This window comes from Pleurodeles waltl, chromosome 1_1 (assembly GCF_031143425.1).
Source record: "Pleurodeles waltl isolate 20211129_DDA chromosome 1_1, aPleWal1.hap1.20221129, whole genome shotgun sequence".
NCBI lineage: Eukaryota > Metazoa > Chordata > Amphibia > Caudata > Salamandridae > Pleurodeles > Pleurodeles waltl.
This window is the reverse complement of record NC_090436.1, coordinates 742,750,017-742,775,077: the sequence shown is the minus strand read 5'-3', so window position 1 is coordinate 742,775,077 and position 25,061 is coordinate 742,750,017.

Sequence of the window (25,061 nt, the reverse complement as noted above, 5' to 3'; positions counted from 1 at the left end):
CCTGAATGTCCCTGGGGTGAGTCCCTCCATCCTTGGGTGTCCCCCTGGGGTGGGCAAGGGTGGCAGGGGGGGTCCCTAGGGGCATGGGAGGGCAGCTGTGGGCTCATTTTGAGCCCACAGGTCCCTTAACGCCTGCCCTGACCCAGGCGCTAAAATCCGGCGCAAATGCGGGTTTTTTTGCCCTGCCCACTCCCGGGCGTCATTTTTGCCCAGGAGTATAAATACGACGCATTAGCGGCGCAGTCATTTTTTTAGACGGGAACGCCTACCTTGCATCTCATTAACGCAAGGAAGGCGTTCACGCAAAAAAATGACGCTCTTTCCTCATACTTTGGCGCTAGACGCGTCTAACGCCAAAGTATAAATATGGCGTTAGTTTTGTGCCGAATTTGCGTCGAAAAAAACGACGCTAATTCGGCGCAAACGGAGTATAAATATGCCCCTTAGTGTCCCTACCAATCTGTGTTAATCTCCCTTTCTGCTGCCTCTAAGCCCCTCGGGTGCGCCATCTTGTCGTATAACGTATCTCAACATTGTGTGCCAGTGTGATTATTGGGAAATGTGAAGCTCAACATCCCCCCAATTTTACAGACCAAACTACGCCCCTGGTGTGGTTGAGGGATAGGATTTTTTGAACGCATCCTTCCACCAGTTAATGTTTTTTTAGCGCTAGTGCTTGCTAAGTGTGCATCACGCGTTCTTTCACCGCGGTGCACTTACTTAACCTCTGCAATCTGCGCCATTCTTTTTCGTCCTCGTCTGCCTCAGCTCATTTCATGCCAATTTAATCGCTTCATTGTCAGTTTAATACACAAAGATAATAGCGCCAAAGGTTGGCGGTGAATCATGGCTCTCTGGACAGATTTAACGGCAAAAGCCTTCTCTCCCTACCCCGCAACCCCCACTACAGCCCGAAAACATCAGATCTGAAGTAAAAATACCTTTCAGGGACTACGAGGAAGACACTGTTTATGTCAATTGATTTCACTGAATGCTTTATAAATGTTTAAAGTGAAGAGTGTTTGATTTTTCAGGCTCAGGTCAAGCATTCAACAACAAACGGGGGTATCTGACAAGACGGAATACCAAACAGACAAAACATTAATTAATCATTATATTATTTATATGTAAACAGCGGAAGCAGGCCAGAAGGGATGTGTACAAGGGTTCAAGAGGAATACTAGGGTAGAACAACATACTTGGCAAAGCCAGTAGGTCTCACCTTTAAAATGTGAGTGACAAGCTATAGACGGTTTCAAAGCTTTGTTTAAAACAAAAAGTAAAAAGAATCCAAAATACTAACGGAGCAGTCAACACATATCTTGAAACATCTTCAGACTGAACACTGCATTCAATATTTTCAATGGTAATTAACAGCACAGCTCATTTTTCAACTACTTTTCGGGCAGGATACTGAACAGAATTTAAAAGTTGCACTTAGGGGGGCATGGCCAAGATGGCGAACCTGCAGGAGCTGTGGAGCGCAGAAAGCAGCCACGGCCAACCCCAGGCCTTGAAGACACCACTGCTTGGGGTAGTAGCTTCAGCTGGGTCAGAGAAGTGCGGGCCTGCTGAGCACATGCCTTAGCCGTCGGGGGCTGCTTTCTAGTGGCCGAGCTCCATGGCCCATGATGGTCCTGACGGTGCGATGTGTCTCGTGCAGAGGTTGGCCTGGAACCCCGTGCGTCCCCCCAGCTAACTGAAGGTCTGGAAGGTACCCCTTTGTTGGGGCCGCCCCAATTTGGAGTATCACCGTCCGATACTGCTGGAGGTGACAGGGGTGTGCTGCCAATCGATGGAACCCCGGAGGAGGCGATGTGACAGCACGCATCCATGAGGGTCCTTTCTCCTGGGAAGCCACAGCAAGAGGAAATCTGCATCCCCATCCGGCAACTCTGACAATAGCAGCTATGACACCACAGTGAAGATGCCTGGCTACACCAGCATCTAGAAACTGTCAGCCCACACATAGAGGTATCCCTGTGCCTCGATCGAATTAACACAGCCCATTTAGCAGGAACCCCTCACACAGAAGCCTTGAGTTGGGCAGAGGCAGACTCCCTCTGACTGATCACCAAGAGGCCCCACCTGATAACCCTGGGACATCATTGCTCAACCAGTTGCTCGTGCCCCACTCCCATCTGCAAGCATTGAAGAGCTGCTCTGCTTGTCTTGCCATGCTGTCAAGGACTGGTGATGCCCCAGCATACCTGAATTGCAGAGCAGGTGAGGGCCGGGTGGCTGAGGGTTGATCATGGTGCCTGGCTTGTGGCTCTCTGCGGGAGAAACTGCACCAAGGAGGGAGGACCGCCTTGCAATTGCAGTGGCCTACTGACGAAAAAGCGCTACCTGAAGGAGATGCTGTCATGCCCTGTGGTGGCTCCAACAGGGGATCATCAGCAGCCCCAGAAAATGAAACTGCTTATGGAGTAGGGACAAAGGGACACCCTGCTGACAAGGTCCTTCATGTACACAGAATACATCCAATCTGTGAAACGTGAACTCTCCCTAGATCTCAAGGACGTCAGGAAGGACCTGGTGGAGCTGCACAACAAGGTATCCTCGCTCGAAGATGGTGAAATGGTGCGTGGAGAAGAGGTCGAGCACCTCATGCAGGACATTCTGCAACTACAAGGGTAACAAGCAGCCCTGCAAGCCCATGACAAGGACCTTGAGATTTGCTCCTGCAGAAATATCATACTCATTCTCGGGGCTCTAATGGCAGCGGAGGGAACAGACATGGCAGACTTTATAAAGGCCTCACCCTGCCAAATATTGGTCCCAACAGCTGAAACTGTCATACAACTGAACAGGGTCCAGAGGGTGGGGTGGCCCCAGAACAGGGGGGGCACTCTCTGACATCCTAGCATGTGTCCATGACTTTCAGAGCTCCTGTGCAGGGCAAGACACTCTCACCCAGTTCAGTTTTGAGGTGACAAGGTGGCAGTTTAACACGATCTTTCAGCCCTAACCCTCAGATGAGCAGAACCTGCAGCTCCATCATAGACTTTCTTGGGAGCAAGGGAGTTCCCTACAACTAGGTTCACCCATTCTGCCTCATCTTCTGCTGGGACGCTACAATATGTCAGATCAAAACAGTGACAGAGGCTTGCCGGTTCCTGAATATCCCAGATGATGATAAGGAGTGCATATGACCTCGAGCAACAAAGCCCCATGAGGGCACAGCCATGGCGGAGGTGTCAGTCCTTGTCGTCACCTTTGGGACACCGCCTATATCCCTTGATGATGTCCTTCGAGTGGCAAGCAGTTTTTGACAGTCTGGCTGGGGTGTTGTACCACCAGGATACTGGATAAGATTGGGCCCTGCCAGACGTTGGTTTTCATGTCCCTACCACACCGGGGTTGAGAATCTCGGCAGTGGGCATTGAGGGGGAGGCAGGATCCAACACCTGATTAGGGGTGGGAAGAACTCCGTGGAATTCGGCGGAGTTATATGAAAACTCCACTAGATTCTGCGGAGTTCTGCAAATGGACAGAAATTGGGCAGTCACTTTGATTGTGCTGATTTCTTGCACCTGGAGCTCGTTCCAGTGTAAAAGACACCATGCAGTGCGCAAGAGGGTGCTGCTGCTCGAGTTTATTTTGTTGCAGCTTGAGAAGATTTTATACTTGAGCAGCAGCTTTCTCACCACAAATGGTTGGGACCGTTTGCAGTGAGAAAATCTCACCGAGTGCCCTCCTAGCTCCTGAAAATTGCGCTGGTTCATGCCACTTCTAACTCACACTCATCAACTTACCTTTGGCAAGCTGTGTGCAAGAAAAAACTCCACCATGTGGCGTGTGGCAGAATTCGGCAAGAACTCTGCTTTACAAGAGTAACACAAAGTGGCCAAAATTCTGCCAACTCCTCTGGTCGAGCAGAATTTATCACCCATTCCTACACCTGATGTGGATTGCTACAACCTCAGGCCAGAAGCCTCTCACAGGCCCAACAGATTGTCTGATGGTAAATTATGGACATTTTTTCTTTTGTTAAAGTTTTGGTTTGGGGGTTTCAGATGGCTGTTGCTCACTCGATCACCAAGTTTTACATAAACTCAGAGGGTTGCCCCAACTCATCTACATCTATATATGCTGGCCTTATGTGCCACCTGCTGGTAGCATGTAACTGCACAGAGGCAAAGACAGGCAAGCATTTACTTAGAGACCCTCAAACGTGATGACTTGAAGATCCTGTCTCTCAATGTCTGAGGGCTTAACAATTCCTTCAAGAGGAGAGAGGTAGATTCCTATCTGGAAGGCAACAGGGGCGATATATGCCTCCTACAGGAGAAGCACCTATTATCCAGAGATTAGCATAGACAGAAATATTGCTTCTCCTCCAACCCCACTACTTTGAAGGGACAATAGGTGACATGGTTGCCGATATACAGGGAAGACTGCTTACAAACGTAATCCACTTAGAGAATCTATTACTTACGATTGCTGCTGTTTATGCCCCAAATGGCCCAAATGGTACCATGAGCAGTTTCTACACCGGGCGCTACTGGAGACACTTGACTCCCCAGACCTAGTTGTCCTCAGGTGTTGACAAAGAAGTAGACAGGTCTGGCCGGTGCTATGGTCAGACGGTGTGCTTTCAAAAGGAGGGGTGCGGTGGCGGTGGGAGGTGGGGCTCTGGGACCTTTGGAGGAAGGCCTCTAAACACATTAGGGATTACACCTACTATTCCCCTGCTCAAAAAACTTATGCCTGCATCAACTATTTTCAAGGATACCTGACAATACAGACCAGGTTCTGGGAGATTGGGATCGAAACCAAGGTATTAACCAACCATGCAGCTTTAGCCCAGACCTTGCGGGTAGATGCTCCCTCTCTGATACTTGGCTCCCTGGAAACTCTGCAATACCATTCTGGACAGCCTAGACAAAGTCTGCAAGCTCACACATAGTATCACTGATTTCCTTAGGGATTAATGATGGTGCAGACATCTCAGTTGCCAACCTCTGGGAGATGCTAAAGGCTGTTGCGAGGGGAAAATACATTGCAAAATCAGTCGCTAAAAATAAGCTCTGCAAATGTAAAAGGGGGGAATTGGAGATGCAAGTGAGGGAGCTGGAGGCAATCCACACTCAGACCAGGGCACTGTGGATCTGGAAAAATCTGGAGACCACACTGTCCCAACTGCGTAGCTTGGATACAGATAGGGCAGAGTATGCATTATTATGCCTCCAACACACTTTCTACTTGGAAGCTGGCTGGTGTGCCAGGCTTCTTGTCCACAAGTTGCACGGAGGCCACAGATGACGATGCCATAGTGTCAGCTTTCCGTGCCTTCTATGCATCTCTGTACAATCCCCATAATCTCCATGTATAGGATATACATAATACCTTCAAGGTGCTAACACCCCTCGCTTGACCCTGCTAACAGTCCAAGTCCCTAGTCAAACTTATAGGCATTGGTGAGGTGATCGCCACTATTTCATGCCTGTTGCTGCTCAAATTCCCAGACCCAGATGGGATTTCTACCCTGTTTTACAAAACGTTTTGCCATACTCTTGTCCCGGTCCTCACTAGACTCTTTAACTCTTTTGTAGACAAGGGAACAGTCCCCGCTCCATGCTAGAGGCCTCGATATCCATGATCCCCAAGCCTGGGAAGGATAAATGTAACTGTGGCTCCTCTCACCCCATCTTGTTGCTAAACATTGATGCCAAACTTTTCACTAGTGTTCTGGCAGCAAGACTCAATCCTCTTATGCCTGTATTGATAAATCTGGATCAGTCCAGATTTATCCCCAATGCGGGGACAATGCATGGAGGATTATACATCTGTTAGATGAACTCTCGCACTCACAACAGGAACTAATTTTGGCCACATCTGGAAACCACCCTAATACACTTTGGGTTCGGTCCTTTGATTTCTCAGCAGCTACAGGAGCTCTAAGCCACTGATCCAGACAAATGACGGGCTATCCACCCCATTCCCTATGTGGAGAGGGGTGTGTCAGGGTTGTCCTCTATTCCCCCTTCTTTTTGTGCTCTAAATGGAGCCCCTGGTGCAAAAAAAAATGCGGATCACCGGTGTGAGATATGCAGATGATGTGCTGGTGGACTTCAATGACACCCCCCCCAACACGCCACAGTCTCTGCCAGATTTTTTTACAAGAACCTGATAGCGTTGAGCTTCACCGATAATCTTCAGAAATCACAGACCCTCAACCTACTGTTCTATCTCGAACGCAGGTACGACAAGCCTCAGGGTACCCCATCACTTGGGGGAACACCTCAATCTCGTACCTCGGGGTACAGGTAGCCCTTTCTGCAACTCAGGGCCGATTTTGCCAGTGGAGGCAATACCGGCTCTACTGGCTGAGTCTTGTCGTGGCTCCTAAAATGACAATGCTCCCTACAGCCCCCTTCCTATTTCAAGCCCTACCTTTATTTGTCCACGGCATGTATGCTTAAATCATTACAGATCGAAATCAACCGCTTTCTCTGGGCTGGCAAATGCCCTCAAATGCATTGCAGCCGGACCCATCGGCCCACGGCAGAGGGTGGTTTGGGAGTTCCTGACCTTGCGCTTTACTATCCGGTGACACAACTCCACTTCCTGGTGGAATGACACCACCAAGAAACCTACAAACACTTTGCACTGGTGCTTCATGGACAGCGCCATTGTGGGAGATCATCTCTGGAAAATTCCCTGGCTGCCAAGCATGCACAGAGCTTGGGGTTTGTACTCCTCACCAATCACTGGAGCTACCCTAGCAGTTTGGGACATAGTGGAAGTACAGAAAGGGTTCACCACACTTCCATCACCTTTAACACACTTAATAGGAAACCAAGAATTTACTCTGGTGCTAAACCGCACAGCTTTTTGGAGTGGCAGCGCACTGGCTGTAAGTTCGTTTGCTATAGTTTGGGACCCAACGGGCCTCTACCCTTTGAATAATGAAAAGCCAGCTATGAACTTCCATAAACTGAGCATCTGCATTGTTTACAGATCAGACAGTGGGTCATCCATCCTGACGTGCAACGAGGTGCCCAGCGAACCCTCACTTGCTACGAAAAATGACTCCTCCTCAAGGATGGTGATAAGAGGCTAATGACGGAAGTATATGCTTTCCTCCTCCACATAGGGTCAAAAAAATGCTCAGGTGCTGGGCGTAGGAACTGGGGCGACCCTTATCAAACAAACAGTGGGGAAACATACAATGCAGAGTGCATCACATAGCACATACCACGGCAAGAGTAGGAACAGTCACTAAATTAGTCACCTACTAGTACCTCACTCCAGTCCACCTACCCCTTCCATAGTGAAGACTGCTGGAGAGCCTGCAGAGCCCCTGGTATGCTGCTATATCTGTTGTGGTACTGCCCGAAGCTGACATATCAGTGGGACAAGGTTTTGTCTAAGGTCAACACCAACTTTGACACTCAGGGGCAGAGTTATGGAAAGTGGCGCTGCACTGAGTGCACTGTCACTTTCCCTGTGCCCCTTAGCACCTCCTACTGCCACCATGTGTGTGCCGTATTTAAAAAGCAGCGCACCATTGCGCAGGGTAGGGGGCAACAACGTCATTATTTTTGACGCTATTGATGTACTCTGCAGGAGTAGCGCCGGACTGTTGGTGCTACTCCTGCAGAGTACATAGGGGCCCATTCCAAAGAATGGAAGCCCCCTTTTAACGCCTGCTCTGAGCAGGCGTTAAAAGTATCGTAAAAAATGGTGCAAGGAAATCTCATAGATTTTCTAGCGCCATTTTTTCAGCCCCCCTAATGGGAGAACGTCCCCTTTGCGTACATTATGCCTGGCACAGGCAGAATGTAGCGCAAGGGCTACAGAGTGGCGCAATGCATGCATTGCGCCACTCTGTAAATACGGCGTGGGGATTTCGGCCTTGTTGGGCCACATTAACGTAAAAAATAATGATGTTAATGTGGCGCAAGGTGGCGCTAGGACATTATAAATATGCCCCTCAGTTTCTGTGCTTCTCGACCTATTTTCTCTTGGGTCTTCCAGAACCTTTGCACTACCCCTTCACATCCAAGTGTGGCTGGCACATTGGTATGGAACTCAATGAAGCATTACAGACAATACTTACCACTGGGAGAAGGGCAAAGTGCCTGACCACAAGGCCTGGTTACAGAGATTGTAGTGCATTGTAGGCATGGAGAAGATGACTCTGATGATGTCCCACAAACCAGAGACATACTGAGATTAGGGGCCCCAGTGCTTAATTTGTAAATTAAAACGTGCCAGTGCCCAAAGCCCTTCTCTTAAACATGCAGCTGCTGCAATTAAATGTGCGAACATGGAATACTGAGGCAGTGTAATCCTGAAGCCATCTCGGGCCTCTTTAATCGATTTACAACCACTCTCTGCCCCTTCAACTCACTCCTGCAGCTTTCTGCTTTCTCCCTGTGTGGCGCTTTTTAATTTTTTCTCTTCCTCCGTCTTTCCCATATGTGTCTTTTGCTCGCAGTAAATGGTTGAGGCAGAAAAATAAGTGCCGGCCCTCAAAAATAAGTGCCCGTGCCCCGCACCAGAAACAATAAGCACAAATTAAGCACTCAGGGGCTCCGTTCATAGCACGTCTCTCTGCGGAATTCCACGAACTAGCATACCCCCGATATCTTCGATTTCTGTGACTGACTGTAGTGGCTGATGACACACAAGGAGTGACCAAAGGTGCACAGGCCGGTATAGAGGACTGACCTAACACAGGACTCCTGGTTTCAATAAGAAGAGCGAGCAGGGGAGGGAGGATTTGGGGACAGGGAAAGTTGATTTTACGTTGGATTGTAAGTTTTGAGACACTGCACTACTTGTCATCACCGAATGGGCCCTTGGGCACAGCCTTTCTTGACAGCACAATGTTCAGTGCTGTTATAATTTTGTAAACACTATAAAATAGATTTGAACCATAAAAGTTGCAGTTACTTAAAAGAACATAACCGCTGACTGCGATCTTGAATATGGAAGTATCAGAAATCCAAGGAAACATCTTGCTAAGGCCTAAATTACTTTCCACTTCACTTAGAACTGCAACAAAACGTGCTCTGCAGATTTATGAGTCTCTATTTGACTGTGCATAGCTTACTCCAAAAATGTCTGATATCTATGGACATATAAACGCATAACTTTGGTCATATCAAATTTCCTTTGGAAATAGGTCGTCAACAACAAGCTAATGCAGCTTTCTCAAAATAGTGGCTAAAGCAAGCCAGATCACTTCATGGGTTTACGAGCTGGCTCCAGGACCGCTGACACACTGAGAGCGGGCAGTGCTTGGGGATCTCTCAGGGAAGCCTGCAATGTCATCAGCACCTGTTAGCTTGATGCCTTGGTGTGATGTGGAGCCATGGAAAGGGAACTGGGTGGTGTACCAAATTGCCAAGCAGGCCAGAGCGGCTCATCTCTCCCAGTGAGGAGGCCGCAGCGCAGATATGATCCGGCTATGTGAAGTATAATAGAATTGAACTAGATTGAATTATATGATGCCAAAAGGAGGGAGGTGAAGACAATCTCACCACCTCGTCTTCATCTGTCTGTTTGTTGGACGCGTTTCCTCCGACTCAATGGCGACTGGAGCATTCAGCAACTAAACTTTAAACACAGCTTATAAATCTAGAAAGTTGCAGTCAAGTAGGCAAAATGAGGAGGCTCTTGGGCAATGATCTGTTTAGGCTGACATGAGATGAGGCATAGTTTTGTGCTGCTTAGTACTCGTTCATATTGTCAGGCAATAATGTTCTGTTTTCTGATAGAGGTTGAAGATTTTGGACTCTAACGATATGTCTCGTGTTATTGTGACTGTGTCACCCACTTATGTGAAATGATCCGTCCATCTGTTTTAGCAGAAGGTTGTGTATTGCAATTCCCCAATTTCCACGCCTCATTCCCTCTCTCCTCCCAAACTATCCCATTCTCCATCACAGGCCAGCTTGTAACACAATATCTTTCATTGGTCACACAATGATGCGGCTCAAACCGAATCTATAGAACTGGTACTGTCTATAGAAACATCGGTAATCATTTTCCTATTTTCTGAATGGAATCGATTGAATTCTTTCAAACTTATGAAAAAAACAATACACCTTTAAAACAAAAAAGCGTTATGTTTAATATGTTTCTCGGATTTTAAGTTTATTGTTTTATCATTATTTATGACAATTGAATGCCATTTGTCAGTATTGTGTTACAAACTGTTATATATCAGATACTACGTAAATATTTACATTCATTTAATAATTCACTCATTAATTAATTTGCTGCGCCAGTGACAAGCAGAGACCTAGGTAGTGGAGTTCCATTTTCTCGTAATTGACACCAAATGCAGCTTAGGCTGGTGGGGGGAAGATAAGAAATGGGCTGATACTCAAAAGTTTCTGAGACTTGAGTGTGTCGTGTCCTCATTTCTTTGACACGTGCCTAGAACGCACATGGAAGAAAAAGAGGGTGGGCCACAAGAGCTTGTTCGTTTCAAGAAAGAGAGATAATATTTGTTAAGGCACAAATGCAATAATGAACCCTGCTTAGAGACACTACTCTGAAAAACAGCGCGCAAGGAATGACAGTTCTAAAAGTAATTTCTGCCATTCCTGAGCCCTTCCCTGGGAAAGTCAGATTATCACGAAAAACCAGAGAATTCAATTAGAAATAAACCATAAGTGGAATGGAAAAATCCAACACTGTTGATCCTTTTGAGTGCAATACTTGTTACAAAGAAAACCTACTAAACCTCTTTACACCTAGATATGTTGTCTGTAAAAGTCACGCCATCTCAGCTCAATACTGATGCCCTATTTTTACAAAACACTTTCTATAGGGAGTCCATGGCATGATCACTTGATGACTGTTACTGCCCGCTCTAAGCCCAAATGTCCTATTTTAAGAATGAGGCCATTTATGTTGTCACAGGTACCCAATTTTGTATTCTACATACCAGTGTGGTGGGAACGAGCTTCATACCTTGGAATGATAGCGCGTTTGAGTCCACCATCATTTATGTTAGACCCTAAGACGAGGTTGCTGGATGCTACGAATGCCATTGCCTACAAGCGATAAGCCATGCTCTTAGCCTGAGATTTGTCAGGGGTGCAGTGGGATGCCGCACCCCGAGCACGTGTCCTTTAGCTGTCTGTGTCCCTGCAGCTGTGTGGAGAAGTATAAATCAGGATAAAATGTAACGGATTATGAAAAGATGCGTGTACCCTGGAAGGTTTCCCATTCTGTGTCCTTTGGACTGTGTTTCCCATAATACTAGCGACTGCCCGGACGCCTCTATGACTGATGGTTAAAATTATCTTCCTCAGTTGAGACCGACTGTAGAATGGAGGGTGGAATAAGGATGTGAGGTGGCCTATGCCTCTATTTGTAAGGCCAAGAAAGGTGACTGCGCTGAAATAATTTCAAATCCACTACTCCCTCTAAATGAGTGATTCTGTAACCTAGACAAATTGTGGAACCACTCCATTATTTTCAAAAGCTTGGCAACACTTGCGTGATGAACTCTCAGCATTTGTTTCAAAATGTATTGCACTCATCCCCCTAGACAATATCATGACAGTGCCCAACACTACATCAGAATTTGTTCTTGATATATAATCTCTTTAGTAGATGCTCAAGCATCATTTATCCTTCAACCTATTGTCATTTACTCAATTTAAAATACAACAGGTAAAGGTCATATTGTAGCATTCTTGTCGTTTTGTATAAGGTATCTAACAGCTAGAGCTTTGGTCACAACTTTATTAGAAAAACCCCTCTGGGTACTCCTCTGTCCTAGGTGATTTTCAGCTTACCTCAAACTGACCATATATCCGCAAAGCAGTGGAATAACCTGTTACAGAATGCAATTGTTGCATATATTTCATGTATTTTTCTTTTATGTCTATAGTAGAGATATATTCTATGTTATTTTTTGTTTATTTTATTTTGCCTGTATTTTTTATAGCTTTGGGTCTCAATCACACTTGGGCAATAGTAATACATGCCCAGCTAACTTTCTACAGTATTTTTTACAGTATTTGCCAAGGCTCCACAATGGGTAATATAGACGTAGTAAGCAGTATCAAGGAGGATGATGAGGTGCTGAATTATTAATTGTTGAGGGTGACTACTCACCTCAAGGAATAATCACAAAACCTAAACTTGTCAGGACGAACACTCAAAGGGCCAGATGTACGAAGCCTTTTAACAGGCCCTTTGCAACCGGTAAAATGCTTTTTGGTGGGTACCATCCCTATTTTTCGAATCAATAACCTATTACCAACTTGCAAAATAGGTTTTGTGACTCGCTATTAGGAAGGGGCATGTCACGGGCGTCCCTTCCTAATAATGCATTATACTGGTATGTAGGAATGTTTTGAGACCGAGAATGTGGTCGCGAAACATTTGCAGTTATCACCAACTTCAAGTTGGTGGTAAGCCATTCGCAAATGGAAAGGGGTCCCCAAGGGACTCCTTCCCTTTTGCGAATGGAGGTGCAAACATTTTTTAAGAGCAGGCAGTGGTCCCACGGACCACTGCCTACTCTTAAAAAATAAAAGAAAACTTTTAATTTTTCCTTTTGTGATGCATCCTGTTTTTCTTTATGGAAAATGGGCTGCAATACAAAAAAAGATTGCTTTAATAAAAAAAGCAATCACAGACATGGTGGTCTGCTGATCCCAGCAGACCACCATCCCTGTGATTGTGGCCATTCCCAAATGGGTCGCAAATTGCGACCTGCCTCATGAATATTTATGAGGCAGGCTCTCTTGCAACCCATTTGGGAATCACAGTGTTAAACACACTGTTGTACATAGCTGTTTGTGATTTCTTAATAGTGAATCACCACAAATGTGCTATTAGGAAATTGCAAACATCAAGATACGTACATCTTGCTCAAAGTCACTAAATGAACCCCCTAGTAGCTATAGCACAGAGCACACAGGCTTGACTTAGGGCAATGCATGAAATATTTATGCAGAACTAAAACAGTAATAAAGTCAAAATGCAAAAGAATAAAAATCCCAAACTGAATTAGAAAAATAGAGTCAAATTTAAAAACAAAAAGAAAAAAATCAAATATGCGAACCAGAGATATTAATTTTTAAAGTTAAAAGTAGAAAGAGCACCAAAAAGCAGTCATAATCCACCACAGGAGTACACTCCTAAAGCACCTCCTGCCAAGTACCTCAGAGGAGTCATTCAGAGATTCACAGTATGTCAGGCAGATGCCAACAGCAAGGGTTCATTCCAGGTCCAGAAGCCACTGGTCAGTTGAATTCTCTCGGGAAAAGGCATTTTGAAACTTGTGGTATCCCTTTAGCTTGAACGGAAGATCAGCCTTCTGACCTATGGAGTCCACTTCTTTGTCCTGGCTACAAAAGGGAGCAGGTCCAGTCCTACAGGGCTCCTCTCAGGTCGCAGACAGCAGGTCTAGTCCTCTTCTGATGTTCCATAGGCCCAGGAAATGTTCTGAAGTGGGTGCCTGGAGGTGCCACCTTTATGCCTGGCACTGGGAATGACTCTTGGACATGCCCTAACCAGCGGGCCAAAGTTTGTGAGGCCAACTCTACCCTCTATGGGCATTTTCAAGATGGTAAAATTCTTCAGCAACACTAAACGTGGGCTCTTGGGGTTGAGGGGGGTACGTGGTGAGTGTACTAAGCTAATTGTTATACTCGTGGAATTGTCAGCACGCAACACATGCCGACAATTCCAATTATGAGAACGTCGAGTCCACGGTTCCGTTGCGGCAGTTACTTGGTGGCCAACAGATAGCTGGAGGCTGACAAGGGAGTTTCTCGATTTCTGTGTCTTCTGCAACTTCAAACAATAAACTCTACGTTTGATGTCCACTGACGTTTGGTGTTTTGTATAAAGGCCTCACTACAACAATTTGGCAATGATTTGCCAGCCGATGGACGGGGCGTGGACACAGATAAAGGAAGCGACAAATCCACAGGGTGAAAGCATTCTTTGGTGAGGAATGTTTGCGTATTAACTACAAGGTACAAATCTTGTCTTGAGACCAGAATACGTTTGTGAGGGAAGTGTTGACTTACATGTAGGAGCTGCCATCATTCCAGCACGTGTGTTTCTGAGTGCGAGCTGCCATAGTTTCCGGCGCGAGTGTGTTTTTAAGCATGTTCAGGACTCAGCATACAGCGTTCATCACAACGCCCAATTTCCTGTGGAAATAGACGTATGTACGACGTACGGCGACCCTGCAGCGGCCATCTTAAGGCTTTGTGTACTATACAATTAGCATAATTTCCAGGTGATTTAGATTCATGTTAGTTTCATGGCGGCCATCTTAGGACTTTGGGAATAATACAGTACGATACTGTATTCCAATATCAAAGTCTAATGTTACATTTCTAATGCTTCTTGCATAAATCCTCTGCTGTTGGAACAAGTTTAACACTGAACCAATGAAGAAATAGAGTCTGCCTAAAAAAAAAAAAAAGAAAGAGAGAAAAAAAATATATATATAGATAATTGCATTAATGGCTACCAATAACCAAGGTATAGTACCACCTTCCCCGTTTCTTAGCCAACCTGCTAATCCAACCATTCCATGGGAAGAGTGGGTAGACATATTTGAAAGTTATTTGGTGGCATTGGATGGACAAGACATGAGACCTGCGAGGAAAAAAGCTATTCTTTTTAGCACTTTAGGCCAAGAAGGATAGTGCACATTTAAATACTTACCCCAAATACTACAACAGGATGGATAGCAAACAATGGGTACATACACTGAAGCAGTAAAAAGACTGGAAAAGAGGTTCGCGAAAGAAACTAATATAGTCATGAATTTGTTTTAAGATTGAGAAAACTGTCTACCAGATGTCAATTTGGAACTATGACCGATGAGTTAATCTGGGACCAATTGAGTGAGCACTGTTGAAGGAAAAACATGCAGGAAAGGTTATGGGAGGTGAAAAACCCTACGCTGAAGGATGCTATTGAAATAGCAAAGATTGTAGAACAGTCTGAATACTGCATGAAATGGAGAAGGACAAAGGAAATACTGATGAAGTCGATGTTAATTGCATAAGTAAAGAGGGTGGTGAGGGTGGTGACGTACTAGCAAGTACTAAGTGTGTACGTAAAAGTAGTAACAAAGCGGCTTATAGCAATGCGGGCAAATCTGTTAGTAAACTGCGTACAAGATGTGGAAGTAATTTTCACAACTCACAGTCTAAAACGTGTTTTGCAGTGGGTAAAGAATGCATGAAGTGTGGGGAAAAGGGACATTTCGCAAAAGTGTGTAAGACAGGATCCAAGTACAGTGTAGGATTGGTTCATGATGATCACTTAACACTTGAGGAAGGATTAGATAGAGTTTTGTCAGTAGAGAATAAAAGAGAGGAGTGTGATGTCAGGCCACCCAGACCAACGGCAAACTTTATGGTAAGGAGGAGGAATATACAGCTAATGATTGATTCGGGATCATTGTATACCATCATACCTAGAGAATTGTTTACACAAGAATGGCATGCAGTACGCCTCCTACCTAAAGACATAAATCCAAGGGGTTACCAGGTGAAAAAATAGATATACTAGGTTATATGTCGGCAAAGATTGAGGTTGAAAAGAGATATGTAGAAGGAAAGGTATACGTGGCCAGCAATGGACCACCAATTTTGGGATGGCATCATCAATATGATCTACATATTAAAGTAGACCCACAAGCACATAATAGAGTTATGTTAGTCGATGACGCTAATATTGATGTGATATTGGAAGAGTATAAAGAAGTTTTCACCGACAGACTAGGGGAACTTCAAGGTTATGTGCATAAAATTATAGTAAGAAAAGATGCAATCCCAATTCAACACAAGTTGAGAAAGGTACCAATCACAGCTTGTGAGGAGGTACAAAATATGATTTCTAAAATGATACAGGAGTGGCTTTTCGAACAGATTGAAACTTCTAGTTGGATTTCCCCGGTTGGTATTACAGGAAAATCGGATGGTAGTTTGAGGTTTTGTGTTGACCTCTGTACACTCAACCAAAATATTGTGGTAGATAACTATCCATTGCCTAACATAAATGAATTGATTTTGTTGTTACAAGGTGGGAAATATTTTTCCAAGCTAGATCTTAGAATTGCATATCACCAGGTTAAGTTACATGATGATTCCAAAGAACATACGGCATTAATTACAATGGAGGGGTTCTTCCAGTTCACGAGGATGCCATTTGGTCTTGCCTCTGCTGCAGGGTTATTTTAAAGGATGATGAGTGAAGTATTCAAAGGTGTTAAGAACATTATTTATTTTCAAGATGAAATATTGGTCTTTGGTGACACTGTAGGGAAATATAACAACACATTAAAGTTTGTGTTGGACAGGATCAAGAAGGCAGGACTAACATTAAAGAGATACAAGTGTACATTTTTGGTTAAGGAGATTGAGTACCTGGGGTACACTCTGTCAGAACAAGGTGTAAAACCTAAAAGGTGTTTACTAGATGCAATCAAAAATGCTCCCTCTCCCCAGGACAAAGATCAAGTTAGATAGCTTATACGTTTGATCGAATATTATTCAAAATTCGAAAACAACTTTACAGACAAAACAGAACATTTGAGGAAACTTTTACCTAAAGGACAGAAGTTTCAGTGGGAAGAGTCAGAACAGTGCTTTCCAGGTCATAAAAAATGAGATGTGTGGAGCAAAGCTTTTGGTACCATTCAATGTGAATGCAAAAATTATTGTTACGGTGTTGATGGAGTGCCATTGGTTTGGGAGTGATCTTGTCACAGGTACACATGAAACAATGAATGAATGTACAATGAAAGCAAAAACAGTAGCATTTGCTTCACAATCTTTGACCATGACACAAAGAAATTAGTCAAATATTGAAAGAGAGATTCTTGCTGCCACATGGGCGATCAAGTATTTTAGGACTTATGTGTGGGGTCACAAAATAATTATTCGCACAGACCATAAACCATTACTAAGAGTATTATTGCCGGGAGGTATAGGCAAGGTTTCGGCAAGATTGGCCAGGTTGGCAGCACGACTGCAGGAATATCAATTCCAAACTGTGTATATTCAAGGGTGGTGCAATGTTAGGGCAGATTGCCTATCCTGTCTACCACAAGATTGGCAAAGAGTAGATAAAGACGGTGTGCAAGAATGTGAAAAAGAAGGAGCAGTGGCAAGTGTTGAGGATGTGATGGAGTGTACAATAATATCTCAAGAAGAATGGTGTAGGAGTATGGAAGATGATGCAGTTATGAAGGGAGTGATTAAAATGATCCAAGAAGGAGGGAGAATAGAGAGTGCAGTGAGTGTTCAAATTCTTGAAGGTGTTGGAGGAGTTGCCGCTAATTTTGAATGATATTGCTGTTAGGGGTGACAGATGTTTTCCCCTTGAGGGCTTAAGACACAGATTGTTCAAGTTAGCACATGAAGGTCATTAAGGTCATGCTCTAGCCAAGAGAAGATTGAGAGAACATTTTTGGTGGCCAGGTGTTGATAGTGAGGTGAACTTTTGGGTTGAAAGGTGCATAGATTGTAAGGAGAGTAAGTCAACATTGAAGGTTGGGAGACAAAATGCTGTAGGAACAATATTGGATCCTGGTAAAACATGGCACACTTTATGTACAGACTTTATTGGCCCGTTAGGAGGAGTTACTCCGGATTTGAGATGTGCGCTAGTTATGGTGGATGTCCATTCGAGATGGCTGACAGTAACATTTTTGAGGGAGATCACTACTAGTAATACCATCAGAGCAATGAAAGAAATATTTTTGGAGAAAGGGTGCCCTGTGAAAGTGATTACAAACAATGGGACACAGTTAATATCTGTTGAGATTGAAAGGTTTTTAAAATCTTGTGGGATATGCCACTGTTGCACCGCCTTGTACAATCCACAGGCTAATGGTATAGTAGAGAGGTGTAACTGCATGGTGAAAAGTATCATTCAGATGGCTTTAATTAGTGGACAAAATGTACGTGACATGGTGAATAATTTAGTTTGGGACTATCGAACTACTGAGAATGTGGGGACAGGTAAGATATCCTTCAAAGTAATGAAAGACAGGGAGGCAGGCACGAAAATGAATCCCTCATGGATGTCTACACTATTAGAGAGGAGAGGGTAAACCAAAGATAAAGGGGGATCATCCACCTTACATTTTGAAGGAACATTAAGGAAGGGAGATTTTTTTTAAATAAGACCTGGGCGAGTCGGAGGGGGTCTTACGAAATTCCACGGACTGTACAAGGGGAAGGAAGTTCAGGATTTTCATGTCATCTTTGAAAAATGTCACCGGTGGAACAAGAGGAGAGTTGCCTTTTACAGCAGAGGGGATAAAAGGAGAGATGTTAACATAGATGGTGAGAGTTGTAACAGTGTTTTGCTCATGACTGATGAAGAGCTGCTGAATGGCAATCAGGTTATAAGGGAGAGTAGCCTTCAGACACCGGACATCAGTCGTGAAACTCAAACGCGAGGGTTGAGTTCAAGATGTCGTAAATTTTCAAGCTATTTGCAAGAATATATTATGTAACCTCCTGTCACACACAGTTAGTTAACTTATGTCGTTGTTTTCCTTTGTCATTAGCAACTTTTGTTGTAATTGTTATATAGTTTGTTTTTGTTTATATAAAGGGAGTGGATATGTTATACTCGTGGAATTGTCGGCACGCAACACATGCCGACAAGTCCAAATATGAGAAAGTCGAGTCAACTGTTCCGTGGCAGCAGTTACTTGACGGCCGACAGGAAGCTGGAGGCTGGCGAGGGAGCTCCTCCATTTCTATGTATTCTGCAACTTCAGACAATAAACTCTATGTTTGATGTCCACTGACGTTTGGTGTTTTGTACGGAGGCCTCACTACAACACTAATCCTAGTACCTGTCCACATCTAAAACCATAATTCATTTTGAGGCAGCCACTGTACCACAAACTCACAGACAGAAGTCTGTTAGCACAAAAGATGAGTTCTTCAGCAACCACACAGTGGATCCACAAGAATTGTCTTGTCATCCAGTTCTCTTCCCTTTCAAGAGTGCCCCAAGCTTTATGTGTAAACCCAGCAGACCTGTCAAGTAGGATTTGACACACAAGCAGCATTCGACACTGTAGCCCCCACCCTGCATATTCTCTGGAGTTCAAAGGAGTAAACACTGCCCATTTAGGTCAGTCTGTTGTTTGCTCCTGGGAGGCATTCCACACCTATTCACACGTATTAAAGACTAATTTCTGGTTGAGAGAATCTGGACAGCCAATGCAAATTAGCCTCCAAGAACTTCAGGCAGAGAAAAGGAAACTTAATAGAAGTTACTTTCCTTAGTATGTTTTTAAACATCAAATTTCACCACTGAATTTTAGTTTTAATATCTATTATAAACAATTGTTTAATTATTTTTCTAGCTGGTCCAATAGTCGAAGTACAGAATTAGTAATTAATATCGCTCCCAATGTTTCCTTATGGGGCAGCCAATCTTACTACAGTAAAATTAACATTTGGGTGCTAGTTTCTGCAATGACATTACATTTCTACTTTTCTACTTTGAAACACCATGCAGCCTGCCCAGTGGACTACAAGCCCTACACTGGGGATTTATTCATATTTAAAGGGAGGTTTTGACCTGGTAAAATGGTTTATTGTGACAGATCGCAGTGCATGCTTTTTAACTATTACTGTCAGACTACAAAGGTAGGCCTGAACCGATGTTTGCACTGCAAAGGAAGTGACACCACAGGTTTTCTGCCAAAACCATTTTTAACCGGTTCTGTGCCTTGGACGAGGTGACCTTGTCCAAGGCTACAGTTCCAGTGTGCCTTGGACGAGGTCACCTCGCCTAAGGCACAGGAACAGGGGGGAGCACTAGCGCTCCCCCCCTGTGCTCCCCACCCACCCCCCCAAGGCAGGGATGGAAGGGGAATCAAATCAAATCAAATCATTAACATTTATAAAGCGCGCTACTCACCCGTGCGGGTCTCAAGGCGCTAGGGGGGAAAGGGGGGGTTATCGCTGCTCGAACAGCCAAGTCTTTAGGAGTCTCCGGAAAGCGGAGTGGTCCTGGGTGGTCCTGAGGCTGGTGGGGAGGGAGTTCCAGGTCTTGGCCGCCAGGAAGGAGAAAGATCTCCCACCCGCCGTGGAGCGGCGGGTGCGAGGGACGGCAGCAAGTGCGAGGCCAGCGGAGCGGAGGGGGCGGGTGGGGACGTAGAAGCTGAGGCGTCTGTTGAGGTATTCCGGTCCCTTGTTGTGGAGGGCTTTGTGTGCGTGGGTGAGAAGACGGAAGGTGATCCTTTTGCTGACTGGGAGCCAATGCAGGTGTCTCAGGTGTGCGGAGATGTGGCTGTTGCGGGGTACGTCGAGGATGAGGCGGGCCGAGGCGTTTTGGATGCGTTGCAGGCGGTTTTGGAGTTTGGCGGTGGTCCCGGCGTAGAGGGTGTTGCCGTAGTCCAGGCGACTCGTGACAAGGGCCTGGGTCACGGTTTTTCTGGTGTCGGCGGGGATCCAGCGGAAGATCTTGCGGAGCATGCGGAGAGTGAGGAAGCAGGCGGAGGACACGGCGTTGACTTGCTTGGTCATGGTGAGAAGAGGGTCCAAGATGAAGCCGAGGTTGCGGGCGTGGTCTGCGGGGGTCGGTGCGGTGCCGAGGGCCGTGGGCCACCAGGAGTCGTCCCAGGCGGACGGGGTGTTGCCGAGGATGAGGACTTCCGTTTTTTCAGAGTTCAGCTTTAGGCGGCTGAGCCTCATCCAATCTGCGACGTCCTTCATACCCTCTTGTAGGTTGGTCTTGGCGCTGGCGGGGTCCTTGGTGAGGGAGAGTACAAGTTGGGTGTCGTCGGCGTAGGAGGTGATGATGATGTCGTGCTTGCGTACGATGTCGGCGAGGGGGCTCATGTAGACATTGAAGAGTGTCGGGCTGAGCGATGAGCCTTGAGGTACGCCGCAGATGATCTTGGTGGGTTCTGAGCGAAACGGAGGGAGGTAAACTCTTTGGGAGCGGTTAGCGAGGAAGGAGGCGATCCAGTCCAGGGCCTGGCCTTGGATCCCGGTGGAGCGTAGGCGGGTGATTAGGGTGCGGTGACAGACGGTGTCAAAGGCAGCCGAGAGGTCGAGGAGAATGAGGGCGACTGTTTCACCGTTGTCCATCAGGGTTCTGATGTCGTCTGTGACTGAGATGAGGGCGGTTTCCGTGCTGTGGTTGGTTCGGAATCCGGTTTGTGAAGGGTCGAGCAGGTTGTTGTCTTCCAGGAAGGTGGTCAGCTGTTTGTTGACGGTCTTTTCTATTACCTTGGCTGGGAAAGGTAGAAGAGAGATGGGGCGGAAGTTTTTCAGGTTGCTTGGGTCAGCCGTAGGTTTCTTTAGTAGGGCGTTGACTTCAGCGTGCTTCCAGCATTCGGGGAAGGTAGCAGAAGAAAAAGAAGAGTTGATGACGGTCTGGAGGTGCGGGGCGATGATGTCGTCGGCTTTGTTAAAGATGAAGTGCGGGCAGGGGTCCGAAGGGGCGCCGGAGTGGATAGAGTTCATGATGGATTTGGTTTCTTCCGTGTTGATGTGGGTCCAGTTGTTGAGGGTGATGTCCGGGGAAGCGGGTTCAGTGGTGTATGGTTGGGTCTGGTGTCCGAAGCTGTCGTGGAGGTCGCTGATCTTGCGATGGAAGAAAGTGGCGAGGGATTCGCACAAATCCTGTGAGGGCGTGACGGCGTTGGCGCTGGCGCTGGGGTTGGAGAACTCTTTGACGATGCTGAAGAGTTCTCTGCTGTTGTGGCTGTTTTTGTCTAGTCTGTCGGTGAAAAAGTTCCTTTTGGCAGTGCGGATCAGGTGGTGGTGTTCGCGTGTAGCGTTCTTGAGGGCGGTCATGTTGTCAGCGGTGTGGTCCTTGCGCCAGGCCTTCTCAAGGGCACGACAAGTTTTCTTTGATTCTTTGAGGGTGTCAGAGAACCACAGAGGTTTTTTGGTGTTGGTCTGTCGATGCGTGCGTTTGAGGGGAGCAAGGTTGTCAGCGCAGTTGGAGATCCAGTTTGTGAGGTTGAGAGCTGCGTCGTTGGGGTCGGTGGTGAGGGTGGGTTGGTTGGCGGCGAGAGCGGAGAAGAGTTGCTCTTCAGGGATCTTGTTCCACTGTCGACGAGGGATGGGTTGAGTGCGGAGGTGGGAGGTCTCGCGTCGGAATGTGAAGTGGACGCAGCTGTGGTCGGTCCAGTGTAGGGCAGAGGTGTGGCTGAAGAAGACGTGTTTGCTGGCGGAGAAGATAGGGTCGAGCGTGTGTCCGGCGATGTGGGTGGCGGTGTTCACCAGTTGTTTGAGGCCGAGGTTGGCGAGGTTGTCGAGCAGGGTGGTGGTGTTGGGGTCGTTGTTTTGTTCCAGATGGAAGTTGAGGTCGCCTAGGAGGATGTAGTCCGGTGAGGCGAGGGCGTGCGGGGAGATGAAGTCGGCGATGGCGTCGCTGAAAGAGGCGCGAGGTCCGGGAGGACGGTAGACGAGGGATCCTCTGAGGGTGGTCCTTGGGTCGGTGCGAATCTGAAAATGCAGGTGTTCAGCGGCGAGGGGGGGGTCTTCGGTGGAGGTGGTGACGCTGATGGAGTCTTTGAAGATGATGGCGACACCTCCTCCTACTTGGTTGGTGCGGTCTTTTCTGGAGATCTTGTAGCCTTCGGGGATGGCGGGTAGCGATGTCTGGAGCAGAGGAGGCGTTCATCCATGTCTCCGTGATGAAGGCGACGTCCGGGGCTGTGGAGTCCAGGAGGTCCCAAAGTTCAACGGCGTGCTTGTGGACGGAACGAGCGTTGACCAGGATGCACTTGAGGTGGTTGATGGCGCGTGGGCTTGTGGTCGTGGTAGTTGCGTGGTGGAAGATGCGTTTGCAGGAGTTGCAGGCGAAGGGTCCATGGGTGCGTTTGGGGTGAGCTAGGAAGCAGGTTTTGGAGCGCCCTGGGTTGAGGGCGTGGAGAGTGGTGGGGTCGTAGCGGATCAGCGGGGCTTGGGGGAGCTGGGGACCAGGGGTCGTGGCGCTGGGCGCGGGCCAGGCGCGGACGGGCGCAGACGGGCTTGCCTCTGGCGCGCCTCCAGCGCGCCAGCGGCGTGCCCGCTGCGCGCGCCCGCTGCGCAGACGCGCAGCGGCCGCCATAAGAGGTAGGAGGGGGGGGGAGGGGTCAGCTGGGGGCGAATGGGAGCTGGGGGGCGGGGGCGTGCAGGAGGTCGCGGCGGGAAAGCGCGAGGGAGGGGGGGGACAGGTAGAGTGAGAGGAGCTGGGGGAGGGGGTTTAGGGTGGAGGAGGGTGAGTGTTAGGAGGTTTGGAGATTAGGGAGAGAGATAGGAGTAGGGTTGTGAAGATAGGGGAGGGGGGGTTGTAGAGGTGGGTGAGGGAGAGAGGTAGAGTGAGAGGATAGGGAGATAGGTAGTAGAGGGGGTGGCGGGAGGGGGGGAGAGATAGAGAAATAGATAGAGAAAATAGATAGAGAAGTCGATAGATAGGGAAATAGATAGATAGACAGATAGGTAGGTAGGAGGAGGTGGAGAGTGGGGGAGTTAGATAGTGAGATAGGGAGCTAGAGAGATAGGAAGATAGGAGGAGTGAGGGAGGTAGATAGCGAACGGGTTAGCTAGGGGTGAGAGAGGGGGAGGCGAGTGAGGGAGGGGGATGAGGAAGGAGCAGGAGGGCAGGCTCGGGGGAAGAAGACGGAGGAGGTAGAAGAGCCGAAGACAGGAGAACAGAAGACAGAAGAACAGAAGAGCAGAAGAGCAGAAGAGCAGAAGAGCAGAAGAGCAGAAGAGCAGAAGAGCAGAAGAGCAGAAGAACAGAAGATCGGAAGAGCAGAAGAACAGAGAAGAACAGAGAAGAACAGAGAAGAACACAGAAGAACACAGAAGAACACAGAAGAAGAACACAGAAGCACAGAGAAGAACAGAGAAGAAGAACACAGAAGACCGGAAGAACACAGAAGAACAGAAGGGAAGAACAGAAGAACAGAAGGGAAGAACAGAAGAACACAGAAGAAGATTGCAGAGGGGGAGCGAGGAGGAAGAGACAGAGAGGAGGAAAAGAAGCAGGAGCAGGAGAGAAGGTGAGTGGCGCGGGGCAGGGCGAGGGGCTGGGAGGAGGGGGGTACTTACAGTTAGGTGGGTCTCAGGAACACAGGAACTCGGGAACTTGGAGGAGCTGCAGCGGCAGGGGGAGCGACCTACCCTTGGGTCAAGGGTCGCTACCACTGTCGCGCAGCGGCCGCCATAAGAGGTAGGAGGGGGGGGGGAGGGGTCAGCTGGGGGCGAATGGGAGCTGGGGGGCGGGGGCGTGCAGGAGGTCGCGGCGGGAAAGCGCGAGGGAGGGGGGGGACAGGTAGAGTGAGAGGAGCTGGGGGAGGGGGTTTAGGGTGGAGGAGGGTGAGTGTTAGGAGGTTTGGAGATTAGGGAGAGAGATAGGAGTAGGGTTGTGAAGATAGGGGAGGGGGGGTTGTAGAGGTGGGTGAGGGAGAGAGGTAGAGTGAGAGGATAGGGAGATAGGTAGTAGAGGGGGTGGCGGGAGGGGGGGAGAGATAGAGAAATAGATAGAGAAAATAGATAGAGAAGTCGATAGATAGGGAAATAGATAGATAGACAGATAGGTAGGTAGGAGGAGGTGGAGAGTGGGGGAGTTAGATAGTGAGATAGGGAGCTAGAGAGATAGGAAGATAGGAGGAGTGAGGGAGGTAGATAGCGAACGGGTTAGCTAGGGGTGAGAGAGGGGGAGGCGAGTGAGGGAGGGGGATGAGGAAGGAGCAGGAGGGCAGGCTCGGGGGAAGAAGACGGAGGAGGTAGAAGAGCCGAAGACAGGAGAACAGAAGACAGAAGAACAGAAGACCGGAAGAGCAGAAGAGCAGAAGAACAGAAGAGCAGAAGAGCAGAAGAGCAGAAGAGCAGAAGAACAGAAGATCGGAAGAGCAGAAGAACAGAGAAGAACAGAGAAGAACAGAGAAGAACAGAGAAGAACACAGAAGAACACAGAAGAACACAGAAGAACACAGAAGAAGAACACAGAAGCACAGAGAAGAACAGAGAAGAAGAACACAGAAGACCGGAAGAACACAGAAGAACAGAAGGGAAGAACAGAAGAACAGAAGGGAAGAACAGAAGAACACAGAAGAAGATTGCAGA